The sequence below is a fragment of the Ambystoma mexicanum genome, chromosome 8 (genome assembly GCF_040938575.1).
Source record: "Ambystoma mexicanum isolate Mex_15411 chromosome 8, UKY_AmexF1_1, whole genome shotgun sequence".
NCBI lineage: Eukaryota > Metazoa > Chordata > Amphibia > Caudata > Ambystomatidae > Ambystoma > Ambystoma mexicanum.
Genome location: NC_090929.1, coordinates 1,105,823,933 through 1,105,835,933, shown reverse-complemented (window position 1 = coordinate 1,105,835,933; position 12,001 = coordinate 1,105,823,933).

The window sequence follows — 12,001 nt, the reverse complement described above, 5'->3', positions numbered from 1 at the left end:
TTGACATTAGTTTAGTTAAACGGTTGGGGTTACCATTGAGAGAGAAGACGCAGGTGGAAGGGGTGCAGTCGGTGGATGGTTCCCCTTTAATTTCAGGGCCCATTTGTCAGCAAACTCAACCTATAAGAATGAGGTGTGGGTCAGGACACATGGAGCAGATTGTACTGGATTTGATAGCAGCACCCCAGTTTGGTCTTATTTTAGGCATTCCCTGGTTAACACAGCATAATCCAAGGATTGATTGCGTTACTAAGGAGGGTTTTTTTGAGAATCAGGAATGTATGGGCCATATCGAAGAGGAGTTGGGCCCTGCTTTATTTTTGGCAAATCAGCCCTCTGCATCTAAGGTTGTGGGGGCGGTGGGATTAAAGGTTCCTGATCAATATCAAGATTTTGTGAATGATTTTGATAAAGGAGGAGCAGAGAGATTGCCGCCCCACAGACCTTATGATTGTGTAATTGAGTTAGAACCAGGGGCTAAATTGCCTTGTAGTAGAATATATGCACTGACAGAAACAGAAAATAAACATCTTCTTGAGTACTTAGATGAGATGTTGAAGAAGGGATTTATTCGACACTCCACGTCACCAGTCTCATCCCCATTGTTTTTCCTTCCAAAGAAGGAAGGTAGTCTTAGGACATGCATTGATTACCGCGCTTTGAACAAGGTGACGGTAAAGAATAGATATCCACTGCCTTTAATTTCAGGACTGCTGGATCAGGTAAAGACAGCAGTGGTTTATACCAAACTTGACTTAAGAGGAGCATATCATTTGATTCGTGTCAAAGAAGGGGATGAGTGGAAAACTGCATTCCGGACTAAGTTTGGTTTATTTGAGTATTTGGTTATGTCTTTTGGTTTATGTAATGCTCCTGCGGCTTTTCAGTATTTTATGCAGGAGGTATTGAGTGAGTTTTTGACCATTTTTGTTATTGTATATTGATGACATTTTGATTTACTCCACCTCAAAAGAACAGCATGTGATCCATGTGAGGGCTGTGCTGAAAAAATTGCAGGACTATCAGTTATATGTAAAATTAGAAAAATGTGCCTTTCACACCACACAGGTGGAGTTTTTGGGGTTCATATTGACTCCGGAAGGAACAATCATGGACAAAAGTAAGGTACAAGCAGTTCTTGTGTGGCCCACACCCCAATGCGTTAAAGATATTCAGTCTTTTGTGGGTTTTGCAAACTTCTATAGGCAGTTTATTACCAATTTCTCCCAGACTGTTGCACCTATAACGAAATTATTAAGAAAGGCCACTAATTTTTGTTGGAATCCAGAAGCTGAAAGGGCTTTTCAAGAATTAAAAAAGGTGTTCACGTCAGCACCAGTATTACGGCATCCTGATCCTGAGAAAATGTTTCAAGTGGAAACTGATGCATCAAATGTGGCGGTGGGGTCAGTGTTATCTCAAAAGGATCAAGAAGGGGTTTGGCATCCAGTGGCATACTATTCAAGAAAACTCACTCAATGTGAGCAAAATTACTCCATCACAGATAAAGAACTACTCGCTATTAGAGTGGCCTTTTTATAATGGAGACGTTATTTACTGGGAGCCAAGCACCAGGTGTTGGTGGTGACGGACCATAATAATTTACATTATTTCAAGACAGCCCATACATTGAGTCCCAGGCAATTACGTTGGTCTCAATATTTCAATGTGTTTAACTTTGTGGTGACCTTCAGGCTGGGGAAAAGAAATGGAAAAGCAGATGCCTTATCCCGCCAGCAAAATCTAGAGAATATGGCGACTTAGGTAAAGCCCATAATTCCAGCGGAATGGGTGTAAGGAGCTGTGGTGACCAAGTTATTGAATCAAGTAAAACAGGAAATGAAGAAGCAAAGGAATTGGGATTGGGGAGTGAATGAGCCTTTGGAAACCTTCAGAGATAAGCTTCCCTATTATGATGGACGATTATATTTGCCCACCTTGGATCTACAAAAGAAAGCACTGCATTGGTGCCCTAATTGCCCTTGGCAGGTCATTCGGGCAGTAAAAGGACACAGACTCCTATAGAGAGAAATTTTTGTGGCCTAATTTGAGACAGGATGTACATAAGTATGTGCAAAGATGTGAATCATGTGTACGAAGTAAGGCTGATCACACGAAGAAAGCAGGGCTACTTAAACCATTGCCTACTCCGGAGAAAGTATGGACACATATATCCATGGATTTTATCACAGATTTACCTCCGGATGACCAATATGGCACCATATGGGTGGTGGTAGACTACCTATCTAAGCAAGCTCACTTTGTGCCTTGTAGAGGAATTCCAGGAGCGGGGAAGTTGGCAGAATTATTTTTGCTTGCAACATGTGCTCAGGCTACGCGGTTTACCCAGTAGTATTGTATCAGATAGGGGTCTGCAATTTACATCTAAGTTTTGGCGAGCCTTATGACATGCTCCTCTATCTGCACTTCCCGGAGGATAACCTGCAATATGTGTTGGAGGTGATGGACCGCTACGCTGCTCTCTCGGGCATATTGGTGAACCCCGGGAAGTCCAGTGTATTCCCCCTGGGAAGGTACAAATATGTTCCACTAAAAAACGTGCCCATTTTACAAATACCCTGGCAGACAGAGACATTTAGATATTTAGGCATAAACATATACCACAAGTTAGAAGCGGAACACAAACATAATACACAGGAGGCGGTTGCAGGCGTAAGAAAAAGCATGGTATTTTGGGCCAGATTACCCCTGGCTATGATGGGAAGGGCAGCGCTGCTCAAAATGGTGGTCTTGCCCAGACTGCTGCATTTCTTCACAAACATACCATATCTGCTCCCCAAATGCTTTTTTTCCAAGCTCCATAGCCTGTGCAGGGGCTTCATATGGCACAATTCCAGAAATAGGGTGGCCCTGTGGAAATTACAAAACTCGTGCGACAAGGGGGGCATAAACCTGCCAAATTTCAAATTATATTACTTGGCGGGACAGTTATCATATGTGGCGAGATGGCTGTCAGAAGAAGAATCGGCGGAGACCAGGCTCCTACAGGGCGTCCCGCCCCATACTTTCTAAAAGAAACGGTGTGGTTGCATAAAACAAAGGTGGCTGGGATAGGGAGACTGTTGGTGCAGGGTTGGGAGGTCAGGCGTAGAGCATGGAGAACGGTGGGTGACCTAGAGCCGCTCTCACAGCAGGTCCCGTTGGTGGCATTATGTGGGGAAGACTCCCAGCTGATCAAAGGGGTCCGCAAATACTGGGAGCTGGTAGGCCTGGCCACTCTGGTGGACATATGGCAGGAGGGGGAGGCGGTGGGATTCGAGAAGCTGGTGGAGGATACGGGGTAAATAGAGGCCAATACATTACCTACACCAGGATTATGAAACGGGTGAGGGGGAGGTGACCTGAGACAGTGCTGGCAGAAGAACCTGACGCCTCTGTAGAAACGATGTATGATGTTTTGGAAGGTGGGCACGAAATATCCCAGATATATGAGCTCTTGAGCGCAAAAGCGGGGAAGGAGTTGTTTCAATTGAGACTTGACTGGGAGGAGGAGGTGGGAGAACCCATGACAGAGGGATAGTGGGACAGAGCCCAAAGGTACCATAAGAAGGTGTCCCGGAATGCAAGAATTCAGCAGATCCAGCTGTATGTCACCCACAGAGCCTACTTGACCCCCGGCAGAGTGGCCAGGTTTGGTGGCTCGACCATACAGAAATGCCCCAGGTGTGGAGAGGAAGAGGCTGGGTTGTTACACATGTTCTGGGCTTGCCTGGAAGTGGGGACATTCTAGGTAGAACTGCAAACGAGATTGGCCTGCCGGGGGGTGGAGCTGGACGTGGGGTCTGCCTGGGCATGCATGCTGGGGTGTTTTCCTAGGCCATAAACATAAAACATATCAGTAAAATGAAAGACCTGGCTTATATTTTGGCCAAACGCAGAATTGCGATGAGCTGGAAAGCTGCCCACAGGCCTAGAGTGTAGATGTGGTGGGCAGACCTCCTGAAATGGGCCAAAGCAGAAACCACGGTCTGGTGCGAAGCAGTCACGAGTGAGGGAGAGGAAGAGGTAGGCCCCCTGATAGCCTGGAGACAGCTGGTGGCCTCAATGGCCAATCCCCACCAGGTGGATCAGGATGTGGGAAATCGGGAGGTGGTGGCAATAACCGAGGCACCTATAGATGCCCAAGATGGTGGCACAGATATGATGGCTCAAGTTTGTGGGGTGGGAGGGGGGAGGACAGAGGAGGGCAATAATGTGATATCTGAAAATTGATCAAGAATGTCCTAAAAAGTTGTAATGTTTGCAGTGTTTGTTGAAATAATAATTAAAAAAAAAACGTTTTGGCGAGCCTTCTTTCAGATGTTAGGAATCAATTGTGGCTTGTCCACTAGTTACAATCCTCAGACAGATGGGCAGATGGAAAGGGTCAACCAGACACTTGAACAGTACTTACGCTGTTATTTACATGAAGAGTCCTGGGTTCAGGTGTTATGGTTAGCTGAGTTCACTTACAATAATACGGAGCATGCATCATTGGGGATGGCTGTTTGTATGGGCAGGTACAGGAGATGTTGCCAGAGCAGTTAAGTGAGGTGATGAACCTGCCAGTACTCCAAGACAGAAAACAGTTGCTTCTGAACATCAGACAGAAGGCTCGAGACAATCTCGAACAGGCAAAGGCACAATATAAAATACATGCAGACAAAAAGAGGAGAAGGTGGGGGATAAAGTATGATTGTCCACACGGAATTTGCCCTTAATCGGATCTCGCAAATTTGCTGCCAAGTTTATTGGACTCTACGAAATTGTGCACTGTGTGTCAGAAGTTGCTGTGAAATTGCGATTGCCTAAAACTTTACACCCAGTATTCCATGTGTGTTTGCTTAAACCTGCAGTGCCTGGAACACATGTGCAGAGATCTCCAGCCATTCACAAGGAGGGTCAGACAGAGTATGAGGTCAGGAAAATTTTGGACTCAAGGAGAAGACGGCAAGGTTTGTGGTATCTCATCCAATGGGCGGGTTATGGACTGGAAGACTGTTCTTGGGAACCTGCCAGTTCCGTTAACGTTCCACGCCTGGTAAGACTGTTTCATTTACAACATCCTGAAAAGGCAGGTCCTGGGAAGAGCCCTGGGAGTGGAGGTACTGTCAGGGGTTGAGAAGAAGGAGGTGTATGGTGCGTAAAAGAGGTTGGAAACTACATTTCCCAGTAGGCATTGGGACAATGTGTTGTTTCACGTGTACGCCACTCGCCAGCTGCCAGTAATCAGGAAGGCATGTATAAACGGCCATCCGCCCATTCTCCGATGCTGATGATTAATGTTGGAGAGCAAGGGCAGTGGCGGCGGTGATGGCAGCAGACTGAAGGCGAATTCTGGCAGGCAAAACGGAACGCTGGAGGAGACATTGGAAGTAAACGCCAGGTAGCGGCGGTGAGGAAACTGATGAAGCTTTTCCTGCTCATTTCTTCCGGGTCTGGGGCAGCCACAGGAGGCACCAGGACAGCCAGTTAAGTGTTCCCTGAGTTTGTTTGATGTGTGATGTGAGTCTGCTAATGCTCGGGTCGCAGCGGTTATTAAGGCGACTACTCCATTTCATTACGGCTGCACATCTTTTGGGTCCGGACGTCCTCAGTAGACGTCCGGTCAAGCAGTTAAGTGCATTCTAAAGTTTTCTTTTGGTTTGGACATTTTTACAGCACCCAGTTGGATGAGTGCCTGCAGAATCTTCCAAAAACAGGCACCTATGGGTTCAGATCAGCAAATGACTGAGTTTAGTTCATGAGGGGCTATGCTAAGAAAAGTGGCTTTTGAAGGGCTTGGAGCACACATACTCACACAATGTGGATGTTTTCATGCTGTGCCATGTTACGTTTCATGTTCTGTTGCTTTGGATTTCCCTATTAGGGCCATGTGTCGCAGTCCACATCATGTCCTGCCAATTATATGCGTGTGCCATATGTTTATGCAATGTTTTATGTTAATTGTAACAAGAACTGGTTATTGAGGTTGTGCTTTCATTCCAGTAACTAATACTAACTTCCATGTGTTATGTAATTTGTTTGTTAGTCCATGGGAGTTAGGCCATGCTTCACGAGTTCAAGTGTTATGTCAAGACCTAGGGGTATACTGTAGAATTTCAGAGGTATTAAGTCAGGAATTGCTCGGCTAGGCATAAACTGAGTTTTAGGTTTCTCCATGTATGCATATGGTTTTTCCCTTCCTCCCCTTTGTCATTCCATCTCCTTTCCCTATCTCCGTCTTCCCCCCATTGGCTGCCACGTGGCTTCCTGTCTTATATACATCAGGTGCCCGTCGCAACCACGCTGGGAGGGTTGATCTATTCAGCTTCTGTGGTTCGGGAGAGGGGATTGACCGCCTCCTCCTTAAGCATTGTTGACACGGTGCCTGCCACCGTTCAAGCAGGCTCTCCCAGGCGTGGTAATCACTAGATCATCATGGGGACACGGTGGGCAATGTTGAAGGCAGCGATTCCAGTCAGGAGTTGAAGGTCTGCAGAAACGCTCCGGGCTCTTCGGCAACATCAGCCCATTGAAAATGGGACCTCACCAGCATGGCCCTGAAATTGCAGGGTACCAACGCGAATAACGGCATTTGCGCACCCCAGCACACCCTGCGGACTCCGGGTGCATGAGCCCGCAAGACATGAGACCTCGTAAGCACAAGCTGATGATCGTCGGGGCATGCGTGACATAATACGAGCACCATGGGTGGGAACTCATAGTGAGGTGCACAGGCGTGACCGGGCAGCATGCAGGGTCATAATGAGTCCTCAACGCCAGTTGTAATGGGGTAGGGTAGAATTCTGTGAGTTTATTTTTTTATTTACTTTTATTTATTTATAATGTGCCATAGCCCGCAGGCGTCAGTGTGCACAAATAACAGGACGTTACAGTCAGACGGACAGAAGGAAGAAGCATGGCATTTATTCAAAAAGCAGCGTTTTTAGTTTTTTTCGGAAGGTAGAATGTTTTCCTTCAGAGCGCATACACATGGGAAGAGTATTCCATGCATTAGCAGCTCTGTGAGGGAAGGATCTGCCCTTTCCTCTGACTTGTTTAGCATGTGGAATGGTAAGAAGATCTGCTGAGCCCGATTGCAAAAGTCCGGCTCGGGTTATGTCGTGCCAAAGTGGCCTGGAGATAGTCAGGGGCATTTCAGTATAAACACTTGTGAGTCAGGGTTTTGAACTGAATCCTTTTTTCCACAGACAACCAGTGAAGCCCTTTCCAGAATTTAGTGATGTGTTCTTTCTTAGAAATGTTGTATATTATCCTGATAGCGTAATTCTGGATAGTCTGTAGTTTATTAAAATGTTCTTTGCTAGCTCCACTAAGTAGGGCCTTGCAATAATCCAGCCGTGGCATTGTTATAGCCGGAACCAGAGTTTTGCAGTTCTTTCTTGAAACAAGCGGGTTAATTTGCCACAGGATTCTGAGCTAGTAATGAGCATTTTTAGCAACATTATTGACGTGGGCGTCCGAGCCAAGGGACGCTTCTAATACTGTGCCAAGTGTTTTAAGTTTTTCGAGCACTTGGATGGAACAATCATCTAGTTTGAAGCTAGCATATGCCTGACTTAACTTATCCCTCGCCTGTTTGGTACCAAAAATCATGAGCTCAGTTTTTGAACAATTGAGGCACATCCTCTTACTAACCATCCATTGCCTCATGGTTGCGTAGATGTCATTAAGTTTGGCTGAGTCGGTCACATAGTCTCCACTGAGATCCATAATAAATTGGAAGTCATCTACATAGTTGGTGAAGTGGAGACCCTTTGCCTCCAATTTCTCACATAAGGGTTTTATATATGTTAAAGAGGGCTGGAAAAATAAATACCACCTGAGGCACTCTGCAATCAATGGGAGCTGAGTCAGAGCAGGCAGTACCCCAGCAGATGCTGAAGCTTCTTTCACTCATGAATGAGTGTATCCATTCAATGGTGTGGTTTGAGCAACCTCCTCTTTTAGCTAGGGTATTGATCAGGTGTGAATGATCAAACATGTCGAATGCTGCTGAGCTGTCCAAAATAATCAGCAGCCCTGTCCTGCCTTCACCCAGTCTCTCCAACTTTTGGTTCTGCAAGTTTAACAGGGCACTTTCTGTCCCATTGTTGATTCAGAACCCTGATTGTTTGGAGTGAAAAGTCGAGGATATCTCAAAATGGGTCTGCAGTTGCAGAGTGGCAGCCTTATCCCGGATATTTATCAAAAAAGGAGTATTAGTAATGGGTCTTAGGTTGGCTGGGTCCTTTGCGCTAAGGCCAGGCTTATTAGATATAAGATTGGGGTTACTGCTACTTCCTTAATAGCTAACGGCACATTTCTGTGTGAAAAGGAGGAGTTTACTAACTTGGTAAGAAAGGGTGCAAAAATGTTGCTATTCTTTAGTATAGTCTTAGCTGGAAGACGATCTCCTGGACAGAAAATGGACCTACTATTGGCTAATATTTTGCTTGTTTCTTCAATAGTGATAGCTTTAAAGGAAAAGCCTAAGGACGTACTTTCTTCCCCAGGATCAGTAACTGTCTCTAGTTCCCAAGGTATTTCTGTGATGTTTTGTTGGTTATGAATTTTATTATGGGCCAGTAGGACTTTGTCCTGAGAGGCCTTTTGTACTTTTTCACAGTAATCTTTATCCGGTACAGAGGAGTGGGAGAGTGCTGTTGGTTTTTCCCATTTCCTATAGAGTTAAAAAAAAATTCTAGTACTATTTTCTGCATTTTCGATTTGATCACTGCAAACGTGTTTTTAGTAGCAATGATCTTGGTGCTGTGTGTTTTTTCCAGGCATTTCCATTTATCTCTGTTTTCAGTATTTTGATTTTTTGCCCAGGCTCGCTCAGCCTGCCTTTTGGCTTTTTTTAAGGTGCATAGTTTACGGCTGAACCAGTTTTGTTGGTTAGGGCAGTCGCGCACTATCTTGGGTCTTGTAGGGGCACTTTTATCAAATAGAGCAGTGAAGTGGGATATATAGACTTCTACCAGCTTGCAGGGGGGATCTAGGTCAGATGGAATGTTCATGATGGATTGAATACAGGTTTCTAAGTCTACTGCATTACGTTTATTGAAATTCCTGAGTTGGTGTCATAACTGGCGAGCGAAAGAACATGTCACATGGTGTTCCATGTGACACAGGCATGTGACAGAGCATGAGCCCTTGGTGGCCAGGCTTAAGTTGAAACAGGTTAGGGCGTGTCATCTACTGTGTGCAGCTATGGGCAGGGGGCAGCAGAGAAGGGAGTGTGGCCGGTCCATGGGTAGTATTGGAGGTGCGCTGTGGATTATTGGCAGCAGGGGGCGGTGGACGGAGTGGGCTCCTCTGCACCACAAAGCAGCGTAAGTGAGTGTGTAAGTGAATCAAGCAGGTAAGTGAGGACCAATTTGTTACCTGTGAAATAGGGCGGTGTGTATACATATATAAATATATATGTATATATATAAACACAGACGTGCAGCACCAGGGGGCCACGGGCCTGCCAGGATCATTAACTTGCGGCGTCATGTCCAGCAGGGGGCGGGGATCAGGCACCCAGCCGGGTTGACCCTCTTGGTGAGTGCAGGCTGGGAATTGGGGCACGGTGCAGATTTTTAGCAAGCACAGGGCTGGGTTAACTAGCCAGCTATTTTTGTTTCCTTTCTGGAGGGGAAGGGGATAGGGGAGTGGATATTATTTGCCACATAGAAGAAAAGAAATTAGGAAGTAAGAAACAAGAGAATGTATTATATTTGTGCAATTTCCCCCACCCTTTTTGGGAGGTTCCCCCTGTCATGGCGAGGTGTTGACTCCCACTCAGGGCCAAGAAAGGGGATGAGTTTCCGTTGGACAAATATTAATTGGTGTGGTGAGGGAGCAGGGGCATAAGAGGTGTGGGGGGCAGGGAGAGTGGGTAGTTAAGGTAGGGAAGTATTTCTCTAATAGGGCATAAGAGGAGCAGGGAGCGAGGGTCCCCAGAATGATGGGTAATGTTAGGGCTCATAGGGCAGAGTTGGGGGGTTAGGAAGGGTTGGGGGTAGAGTGGGGAGAACGTGTAGGTGGCAATAGGATGGCAGGTCGGTGAAGGGTAACAAGGGCCGAAGGTAGGAGGTTTGCGTGCTACGGGGGTTGGATGCCCCAGCGTCGACAAGGGGTGAGGTTACAGGCATGCGGTGGTACGGGGAGCTCTAGAAGTAAAGGTGATATGGGCAGGACACCACCCCCACAACAAGAGCTGTCTGGAGGGGCTAGGACAGTTTCCCCCAAGAGCGACAGCAGGGTGACAGAGCGGGAACAGTACGGCCCCCTTACACATCTACAACAGCGAGGGGAGATTGTTGGTGCACCATCACCCACATGGAGGAACAGGAAAGATGCTTGGGTGGCTCTCTCCAGCAGAAGGTTTAGGGGCGTTGGGGTGGACGCCCATGCTGGAAGGAAACTGGGCAACCAAGCACGTTTTCCTTTTTGCCATAGCAGGAGTACTCTGATAATAGTAGAGAGGCGGAAGGTAGATGGTGCGGCCAGGAGGGAACAGGGGGGAAATGAGGTGAGCATTGGAGGAAATGGGCGAGGTATTGGCTGAGGAGGGGAAGAACGCTGAGGTATAGGAGGTAAATTGAAAATGCTGGTGAGTGAGCACCCATGTTGAATACTGCATCCTGACCCCTTTTTCCATTGGGGGGTTGGAGCAAGAGTGAGTGAAGGTTAAGAAGCTACAGCATATGGGCATAAGTAATCCATTTGGGGGCACAGGTAATACAGGCAGCAAAGAAGGAAAGAGGGTCAGGGGAGTTTGTAGATCTCTGAGACTTTCTGCACAGGGAGGTGAGAGCCAAAGAAGAGGCCAAAGAGGAGAGGGATGAAGAGACAACAGTCAGGGTGCCGGTGCCCATTGAGATTTTGGACCTCAGCATTTCTGCATGCAAATGCTGGCATGAGAAATACCTGAGAGGAGTGCTATTTAAATGCCCAGACGTCATCAAGAAGGAGTGGGTGAATGACAGGGGAGTTGCATGAGTGAGGTACAATAAAGATTTTAGATCACAGGAATGGACCAGAGTGGGATACAGGGGGGAGATAGACAGGGATCTATGGCTGGGGGGAGGGGAGGTATGCGTACGGCAAGCGGTTTTACCCTGGCTTTTCAGCTCCCCACCACATCACTTTTACTGGCCACACTGCCCGGACATGGGGTGGGCAGGAGACAGCAGCTGGGCGTTTAATGAAGGAGCTTGTTTCTCGGAGCTCGCTGAGTTTCGACAAGTGTGCGGTAGATGTACAGGACAGCACCCGGTCACACATTGTTTGCAGCAGTACTGGAAAGGAGGTGAGAGGGGTTGAGGGCAGGGAGAGGGGAAGGATTAAGGACACATGCACCCGTTAAGATGGGATCAGGTGCTTGAATAGTACAGCACGCGTTGGGGGGACATGTGCAGGAGGGATTTTAGGTGGTCATTGGGGTGAGAAGGTGGCTGTGGAAATTAGGTCAACTAAGGAGCAGCTGGAGATAGTGAAGAGGAAGATTGCAAAAGAGGATGTGCCTGGGAGAGTGGCTTCGGGAAGCGACCATGCATAAGTTGTAGTTTGTCCCAAGTGGGGCTGGGATAAGAACGCAAAGGTATTTACGTCAGCTTTGCAGCATTAAAAGAGTAGCAGAAATTAACATGGTTGGTGTGCTAGACTAATGGGGCAGATAAGGGAAACAAGGTATGTGGAGCATAGAATAGCTAGTCAGAGTTGTGGCACAGTTAGGTGGTATTCACCCGAGGCTGTAGAAGCCGCAAATAGGCAGAAGCGGTACTGTACTACAAAAGGAAGTAACATTGGAAGAGTGACAACGAGAGGAAGCTGGCAATGAGGCTGCAGGCACGGATGAAATTGCATTCTAAGGATGAGAGCTCCGGCATTGCTAATAATTGGTTTGGACAAGTAATTAAAACCAGTACCCAATGGAGGGATGGGTGTGCCAATGGAATGTGGTGGGTAAGGGGTCAATAAGCTAGGGTGCGTGGAAAGGGGTGGAGAAGGAGAAATGACATCC